The 9,917-nt window shown below is 38.7% G+C and overlaps 1 pseudogene across 1 annotated transcript; it reads right to left on the bottom strand.

The window, feature by feature from the left end:
* Nucleotides 1-347: 347 nt before the first annotated feature.
* LOC111343560 (uncharacterized) lies at nt 348-7,752 on the bottom strand (annotated as a pseudogene). The gene is made up of 6 exons (XR_015989337.1): nt 7,117-7,752; nt 6,409-6,716; nt 5,187-5,301; nt 3,965-4,078; nt 3,021-3,371; nt 348-2,040 (listed from the first exon to the last, which is right to left on the bottom strand). The product of XR_015989337.1 is annotated as an uncharacterized LOC111343560 (transcript).
* Between the last annotated feature and the right edge of the window lie 2,165 nt (nt 7,753-9,917).

Here is a 9,917-nt window from a genome sequence, read left to right as displayed (position 1 = left end):
TGTTTAAGCTTCCCGACGACAAGGCAGAACAAATGTTCTCGGTCGCCATTCACTGCGACTAGAAATAATGGATACAAAGAAGTAATGCATTTTCCGCTTGAATTTGAGCTCTATTAGCTTTACAAGCAGTTCTTATAGAAGTAAGATGATAAACGAAGCTTAGCTATAAAAGCAAGTGATCAAAATGTAGAAATAGTCGGTAAAAATGGGTTGCAAATACTCACGTTTTCGCGTTCCCTACGAACGGGAAAAATGTCCTCTTCGAGTACAAACGGCGGCCGGCAAACGGCAAACGCGGAAATGTCAGGTCACGTGACCCTCTCTGTCGTTTGCGGGAAAATAATAGGTGGTGCTTAATCTCTCTATTTATTTAATTACTGCGGGAAAAAAAACAGGTATTCCTAATCGACAAAGAAAGTTATTAAGCATAAATAAATGTAAAAACAACACATATATTCCGTAAAGACCTTGCTCAATGCTATCTTTCACAATTAAAATAGTAATCTGACACTGTTTCTTACGTCGTAACTATATCAATCACTGAAGTTCATTGTTTCAATCTTGTTTTGCTCAACTTTGATTGAATGGAACTCCACGGCTGTGAATAGTACATCTTCGAATCAAGTTCTCACGACAGCATATAGGTGACGCATGCTCAATGGAACTCATTCCCTGAAGAAGACTTGTATATAGTACGAAGTCAAAACATCGTGAGACAAACAACTATAGTTCTCCTTTGAAGTGTTATTTACCACGATTACTAACCGCAAACTATTTTTCGATATAAGGTATTACAATCCTACTCCTTTGGTGATGCAAACCACCTTTCTCGTTATGTTTGGTGATAAAAAGTGTATTGCATTTCTGTTGTAAAATGTGTGCCTGTTCTAATTTATTAAATCTTCCCTATTCGATCCTTAACCGGAATTAAGTCGATGGGTAATTTGTAAAATGATTACGATCAATGCTTGATACTCTTTTTTCTTTTTATCAAAAGGGGAAAAATATTCCTCGCAATCTAGAACATGAAAAAAAGTACAAGAAATAGTGTAAAACCGTGCGTAATGCATATTTACATGTAGTTATAGCTTTTTTTCTTTTGGATCTCATGGTTACATTAAATTGTTTTAAGAGGCACACGAAGAAAACAGAGTTCAGCGTAACTCTTTTGCATCATCTATTTCAAGGAAAGAGGTCACAGATTGGAAAAGGCTTCTACGAAATTGTTACATTATTAAAAAAACTGCACTGTTCTATATTAATTTATATGCTGAGACATGGCTTATATTAGTTACTTTCTAGAAGACGTAAATGATCATGAATAACCGCGCTTATGCTGGGTCATAGCTCTTATTCAAGCAAAGGGGCGTTTTAAACTTGAAAAAGTTGGAAGTCTTGTTCTACTAATAACAAACTACGGCTGAATCTTGGCTGTGACTGCAGTAGCCAAATCCTTCCTGGGTGAATGGACAATCAAATAGTGAGCTCTCTGATCCTTGGCAGTTGATGCGATCTCTCCATATGGGACCCGATCCTTGACCGTATGTTGCACTAACGTTAACATAGGAAGCTCCAGTGAAGCTAAGCTGCCGACACGCCACGTTTGCATCATTCATATCCCATGAAACATCGCAAATTGTTCCCCAGAGCCCGTTATGGAACACTTCAACACGACCGTACCTCGCCCCACCATTCACCAAACGAATTGGAAGAGAATCATATAAACATGTTACACTAGCATCTTGACTATGAGTACAGTTTTCATGGGTACCCCATCCTCCGTGTCCACAGCCGGAGATCAAAGACTCATTCCAAAGCAAGCTACGTCATTCATCCATATTGGACCGATTCCTTGGCCATGACTGGCACCACTAAAGGCTTGGGAAGCCCGGTCGAAGCCAAGTTGCTTGCACGTCACCAGGGCATCGTCGAGGTCCCATCCACTGTCACAAACTGTGCCCCACTGATTATCAAAAAAGACTTCTATCCTTCCACTGGATGCGTTGTGACCGGCTATACGCAGTGCACCATCTGTTAAAGCTAAGAGAGAAAAGTGGTCTCGATATGTAAACTAATTTATGATTATGAATCTATTAACACATCCATAAACTCTCCGATTGGTTAGGAGAAAGTGCTTAATGTTTTGTTGATCCTTCAGTGAGCTGGTTTGTAGAAAGTTGCAAAAGTTGTTTTTCGTTTTCGTAAAGTTCGTTTGGTTTCTCAAGCTGTTGGTTGCTGTATTCTTGTAAAGCTTTCTCATTGGCTGGTGAAAAGATGTGACTTAGACAAAAATGGTGCAGATTGTGAATAAATCGCATAAATAGAACCATTCATATTACAAGGATCACCAGTTATTTCCAAATGGAATGATGTACATAAAGTAGTAAATCAGCTTTATATTAATCAATTCTGCGTCGATGATCCATTGAGTTTATTACTTGCTCGTTGATAAACCAAAGCAGTTCCTTAGCTCAGAAACTTCACGGTTAGGATTTTTGAAGCTTTTCCAAAACTTAAGTTTCTTAACCCTGGCAGAAGATAAACCGGATGAACTCGCCAACATAGGAGTTAGAGATTGGACAAAAGGATTAATGAAAGGGTGTTAGTGTAGATATTCTCACGATTTCGTGAGCATTTTTCTACCACATATGTAAAACAAGGTCATTTTTCGAAGGTCAATTCTCGAGGTCCTTTGATCAGGTCATTTTTTTGGAAGGTCAATCAGATAATGTAGATTTCGTTCGGAATTAAGATATTTTCGGAATAAAAACATTAATCTTGAGAACGGAGATAATCCGCCGAAAACCAGTTTCCTAACTCAATGGTTTGTGAAATGTTTTGATAATTTATATTTGTATTCTTGAGACATACTAAGGAAATTCATCGTACCTGAGGTTTTGGTTTTAGGGCAATTAATCGAGAAGGGAAACATTTTTTACCTTTGGAAATAGTCTGACGAGCCATGTATGCTCATTTTATTCGTATTTACGAAGCAGTGACTGAATTAAAAGGCGTCATACCTCGGAAACGTGCACGAAATCCAGTTCTAATTACTGAGTGATCGGTTTTAAACCGTAGGAAAAGTTTTTTGGACGAACTTGTAACCGGGGAAGGAGTGGATGATCCATTAATTCGATCAATCAAAGGAGCGGAGAGTGATCCACCGTCGTAAATTTCCACATAATCGTGCTTTGCTTCCAGATCGAAATGAATAAAGACAAGTTCTATTCGTGTATTTGAGGATAGCTTCCAGTGGCAGTCCATGTGATTATGGTAGGAAGATCCAATCTGATTCGACTCGATGATAACATCCCCATTAAGGAGTGGCCAAACTGTTGAGTTCTCACAGGAACCATTAACTGCCACTGTGACTGCAGTAGGAATAAAAAATGAACAGCGGTCAAATTGAGTTTATTACATTTGCGGTGTATAAACCAAAATCTTGTACGTCGTACTGTTTCTTTGGTCAATGATTATGCTTGCAATTTTATTATAAAAGGTATATTTAAGAGGCCTTTTGGGCAGCCATTGATTTGGTTAATGAGCTCATCTCTTATAGATTTTGGGCCTGCTTTGCAAAGTATGACTACGCTAAGACAAATATAACAGGGCGCAAAGAGTTGCGGGGTCCTCATTGTATAACAATAGATTAAAAACAAATTAATTAAATTAGCTGTTTGTCATTCGTGAAGAAAAGTGTCATTTTGTGGTTTCCTTTCTCTGTGATTGAAAGAAAAATTTTCCGTTAACCTTTTTTCATTTACAAATTACGTTCAAGATTTGTCAATTTGTACGCCTAACGGCCAAAGTCTTACATTAGGACCCATGTAAAGGCCCTTCATCCATTATTTGGCCCCAGGTCGAGCTGGAGTTCGGAAAAGGAAAAGTGTAGATTCCGTAACGATGCAAGGGACGCGCTTAGAAGTGCCAGCCATTCTCCTAACCTTGACTCAACCTAACTCACCTATTTCACATCGGGATCCTTCAAAACCTGCTGGACAAATGCACTTGAAGCCATCAACATGGTCAGAACAGGTTCCATTATTACTGCAAGGATGTTTCGCGCAGCCATCAATGTCTATTTGAACCAGAAAAGGTGATATGAGTAAAAAAAGGGCTGTAAAATGTTGAACTAGGGAGTCCGATCTAAGTTCCAGTGCACACTGCGGAATTTACAAGCTTAAAGAATTCTTTGCCTGGCGTAGTTTTGAGATTATTCCTTATTCCCTTACAATTTTCAGAGAAGACATCCTCTGTTATATCAAGTGGCTTTTACACAGTTAGGGATGCTGTGCAAAGTGAGTACTATTCTTAAATAATTTAGGCAAGCACCATTGCTTTCGAAACTAACAGTTCTGCTAAGAAAAACATTGTCTCCTTCGGTCAAGGCTTGCTTGTTGTTTTGTGCTGTTTTGTTTTAATATGAGTTAATCTTTAACCCCAGGACGCGCATGCAAACTCATACCCCCAACGTAGTACGAGGTGGCGGCATGAATTATTAGTATTCATGACAAGTCAGTAACTTAGAAAATTGCTATTTCTTAATAATGAAAGATGCCAGGGGAAAAAAAAAAAAAACAACTGCATTTCTTATATGTAAACCGGCACCTTTTGTGCTCATTGATTGTAAAGCGTTGTTGAATCTCATGGGATACCACAAGGACTCTGAAGGCGGGTTTCATTAGACCAGAAACTGCTGGTCAAGCTCTCGAGGTTGTCCATTTTTCTGGAAACTTGGAAATTCACTTAAGATAATTACTTCATCATTGTCTTCGAGCATATCTTCGAGTAAATAGCAATCATCGAATAGCTCAAAAGCTAAAAAAAGTGACCCTAGATTCTCCATTTCAAATCTTGAAAGGAATTGCGCCCGCGTGGGAATGGAACATGAAATTAAAAAATACGACACGCGAAAATTTAGGAAATTCAATGCGAAAATTTTGATAAAGTGGAACGCGCCCTTAGTAATTTTGAAAGACACATGCGAGTGGCCGTTATTTTTTCGAAGCGTTGCGCTTTTGTAAATTTGGCTACCCTAAATTTTTAAATTGGCAGTTCGCATTTTCGCGTGTGTTCAAAATAAATTCAGCGATCGAATATCACTCATTATCAGGGCGTTGTGATGCACTATTAGATGCCAGAAAGTCAAAAGAAAACTTTGGAAGAGGGAAATGAATAATGCATACTTGTTTCGCAGTTACTTCCCGTGTACTTTTCCGTGCAGACACACACGTAACTGTCCCTCTCGTAATTTGAACGGCAGCTGCCGTTGTTTTGACATGGCTTGTTTAAGCACGGAGACTGAAGAACAAAAATAGGGAAAGCGGAGGAGTTCTTTAGGGCGATGTGTGCGTGCTACCTTGACACACGTTAAGATTTAAGATAGAACAGTTATTTACCAAAGGTTAGGTTAGTAGTGGTGAATATTTACCGAGCCGCAAGGCGGCTTGGTAAATATTTACACTTTCATCATCACTGAGGTGAATAATTGATTTATCACACACCACACAATACCCGAAAAAAAATTTATTTCTCCCAATAAACCAAAAAATGATTGGAACTTTGACTCACGACATCGATTTTATCTCATGGAGTGCTCAGAGGAGAAGACTACAAATTACTTCCGAACTGGCCAATCAGCGCGCGCGAAAAGTGCTATCCACCTGTGTGGTATATTTCAACTGTGCATGCTCTTTCGATAAATTCCCTTTCGGTCAAGAACATTTATCTGTCAGTCACTACAGCTTAGGTTTTTCAAAACTTATGAAATTGATTGTGAGACTCAGTTGCTTCATCGCGTTGGTCACGAAGGTAATTCTCATGGAGTAGCCTGTGATAATTAAAGTAGCCTGGAAATATCGTCTTGAAATAGTCAATTTATTCATAACTGATCCGTTTAAAACCAGGGAATTTTGCTCTTCTTCGTCAGCCCTATTATATTTGCTTTTTTTACGAGATGCAATCATCGCTGCAAGATACGTGCACTGACATATTCTGGCATACGATTTATACGAAAACAGCAGTAATTCAAAAGGAAGCTTAAGAGTTATACCAAAACGACGATTCTTTATAGTACTCAGATCCTACTTGCCTCAGTTAAGTAAGAAAGAAAATGGAGAACAAAAAAGCAAAACAACAACAGAACAAAAGACCCAGAGAAAGATAACCACCAGTGCATTTTGGTAATATGAGAATCTTGGTGCTAAAACCCGATAACATGTTGCAAAAACTTGAAACGCTGACGTCGACGTTTTGCTTCCAGAAGTTCCTTTAAACGCTTGCCGGGGTTTTCTTAATCAAGGCGATTACAGTACTGAGAAAATCCGACATAGCCCTCCTACACTGGGCATGATCTTTAGGAAAACATCCTCGATTCTCTTAAAATGAATAAGAGATAAAAATTCTTACCCAGATGCTGAAATGATGAAAAAGATGATTGGCAACCAGCTTGTCCGAGTTGTTGAAGATGTCCGAGGGAAGCAGTTCACATAGGATTTTACTATTCATTTCGATAACGGCAGCCAGGTTGAAAGAAAGGCACGAGGGTGTGCTAATACAAGCAAGTCCACAATCCACACTGCTGTGAACATAGTCTACTCCAAGTGCTGTTATGTTCAGGTAGGACAGTATGTGCCCTTGAAATCTGGCAAAAGTGACACCTGTGTGAGCATTTCTCTCTATGCCTTTACCAAGTGCGTCAATAGTCTTTGGTTGACCTGTTTTGTGATGATCGACAAAAAGGTAAAAAGGTAGAGCAATATTAACAATTAACAATTGCTTCATGCGTCTGCAGGCTTTAGGAGGATGTAAGAGATTTGACTGATTTGGAGAGCTCAAAAGATGCGTAAGAGTGCTCTCAAACTTTCCCAAGTGCCTCATATCTGGATGGACGAACATTCGAGCCATGAAAAAGTTGCTTTATGGTATGTTTGGTGAGAAATTTTCTCTGCTTCTCTTTAATAGGAAAACAAACGCCGCCAGTAAGTGTGTAAAATTGTTTAATGGAGCACCTTCACACCGTTGAAAGTAATATTGTCTAAAACTAGGATAAGGAATCGACCTCGATCGCAATTCAGCTAAGGAGGATGCGTAAAAGAAAAACAGAAAAGTTTTTACCTTTCGTTGTTATTGGAAAGAAAGTTAAGAAGGCCACAACGCTTATGACGTTGAGAGCGACACTAAGATCCATTGCGATGCGCTCTTGGAGAACTTTCATTCAAACAAGCATGCCCACGATAACAACTTATGCCTCGTGTTTAAGTTTTTCACATTTTCCATTGCAGGTGGCGCTCACGTATTCTGTAACACCAAAATGTTTTTTCTTTGGACAGTCCCATATCACTAACTTAATTAAACACAAACTGGACGTTTTTATTCAGTTGCACTCGCTGGGAAATTAACAGCAGTAAATCAATTATCTTTAGCATGTCAACCTTGTATCAAGAGACAAATTCAAATTGGGTGGGAGCCATATAATTATCTAAACTCTTCTTGAATGACAGCTTTGGTGTAGAACGTTGCGACTACAAATTAAACCTAATTATACCTTGTACAAACCAAAAGTCAACAAGAACTTACTCACGATGAACATGAAAATTCTATGCACTGTTTGCGAGCCAGCCAAACCAAATTAAATTAAATATGTAAATTAAAACTTCTTGTTATGAGAATGTCAAAGGGGTGATAGCTTTTACGGCTAACTTTTAAATTTCTTTTTCTTTCTCAGTAAAATTCACCGCGTAAGTAAAAAAAAAAAGTAAATGGAAAAAATTGGACATTAGCGCGCCGCAGGGAGCTCTAATTCTGACCCATGCGCCACGTGAGCTCCAGACACGGGTCTTTTCGGGCGTCTTACTCATGGAGTTCCCCCAGCGCAAAAGCCAAAATAAGAGCTCCCCGTGGCGCGCTAACGTCAAAGTTCTTTTTTTTTATTTTTTCGACTCGTACGGCAGATTTCGGCAGACGGAAAGGAGACAAGGAGACTGCTCGTAGTCTAAAAGCATTTTAGCCCACACACATTTATTCACCTTCAAATTTAATTTGTAAATCAGTTAAAACTCTGGCTCCGAGGATCTTGATGGCGTGCAAGCTTTTCCGTCTAATGTTCAAAATCTTGGCCATTTCACGGCTAACAGATAATTTCCTTTCTTTACAATTGCAAGGAAAAAGTTACAGTCGACTTCTTTTTCATGACTTACGGTTAAAATTTGTCAGTTTTTTTATGTCTAATGGCTAAAAATGTTTTCATCGCGTTATAGTAAAAAGTTAATCCCATGAAGAACCTCTCCAACTGATATCTCTAAAATACGTTAAATTATATTTAATTCTCGCAAGTTGCAAAGATGATATAAAGCCGAGCTGGGATTTTTCCATTCTGAAACGTGCTCATTGTTGCTAATGTTGAGAATATAAATATGTTTATGTATATGAGCACGATCCTTCGCAGTAAAGCACTATTTGAGCAATAGTGAAAATCAGACCTGAAAGAAATTTCAGGCCTGTACGGGATTCGAACCACTGACCTCTGCGATACTAGTGCAGCGCTCTACCAATTGAGCTAACAAGCCAAGTGGGAGCAGGCCATCAAATTAATTCGATATAAACCCGTAGATGATAAATCAAACAACAACAAACATATGAAACATATGTGTGAACTGCGGTTATGAGACGTATATGAGCACGATCCTTCGCAGTAAAGCACTATTTGAGCAATAGTGAAAATCAGACCTGAAAAAAATTTCAGGCCTGTACGGGATTCGAACCACTGACCTCTGCGATACTAGTGCAGCGCTCTACCAATTGAGCTAACAAGCCAAGTGGGAGCAGGCCATCAAATTAATTCGATATAAACCCGTAGATGATAAATCCCGTACAGGCCTGAAATTTTTTTCAGGTCTGATTTTCACTATTGCTCAAATAGTGCTTTACTGCGAAGGATCGTGCTCATATACGTCTCATAACCGCAGTTCACACATATGTTTCATATGTTTGTTGTTGTTTGATTTATCATCTACGGGTTTATATCGAATTAATTTGATGGCCTGCTCCCACTTGGCTTGTTAGCTCAATTGGTAGAGCGCTGCATAAATATGTTTATGTTATGCAAAACTGGAAGGCGAAAACAGTAAGTACGTTTTATTATATGACAGCAGGTGTCATTTTTCGTCCCATTTTCAATTAATATTACTCAGGTTTAATTATCTTAGACCATCTCTTTATCCCCGTCGTAATTCGTCTCTGTTTAAAAAATGATACTTTATCGTAAAGGAAGTTATTGTCCATCTCGATGGGTAACAATGTAAATAACTTCTAAACTTAAAGGCAACATTTAGCTTTCAATAAAGACCTTAAAAGGTATCAATTTCAAAACAAGACAAATGACAAATTTGCGATGTAAGGAGTAAACAAACTAAACACAGCTACGAAAAACAGGTGTATTTAGCTAAAACTATCTAGAATTGGAATCAGTCTTCCCTTTTCGACATGTCAGAGGTCTTTCCCCAGTTTTACATGGAAGGGTTACTTGTAATTTGAAGTCCTGACCTCGTACTACAGATCGAAGGCTTAACCAGCAAAATGGACCCAGTCGACCTGATGACCAATGTCTAAAATGTGCATAATTAAAACAAATCTGAGCTGCTTCACACTAAGTTTTGTTTTAAGACTTGTCTAAGTTCATTTTTAGCTTGAATTAACTGAAGGCTGGGTGTTCGCTATTTTCACACCGACATCAGCAGATGCAAATGAAAATTTTGGTGGAACAACAAGAAGAATTTCTGACTGCTACGTATGTAGGTTTTGAAAAATTGTGCCCGTGAGTCACACAAAGCTTTTACAATTTGTGCAAGACCAAAACATTGCAAAACTTGCTTCGTGTTTCCGACCATAGCTTGAAATGCTGAAATACTCTCGGGAGC

The sequence above is a fragment of the Stylophora pistillata genome, chromosome 7 (genome assembly GCF_964205215.1).
Source record: "Stylophora pistillata chromosome 7, jaStyPist1.2, whole genome shotgun sequence".
In the NCBI taxonomy this organism is placed as follows: Eukaryota; Metazoa; Cnidaria; class Anthozoa; order Scleractinia; family Pocilloporidae; genus Stylophora; species Stylophora pistillata.
This window is presented reverse-complemented; position numbering and strand designations above follow the sequence as displayed.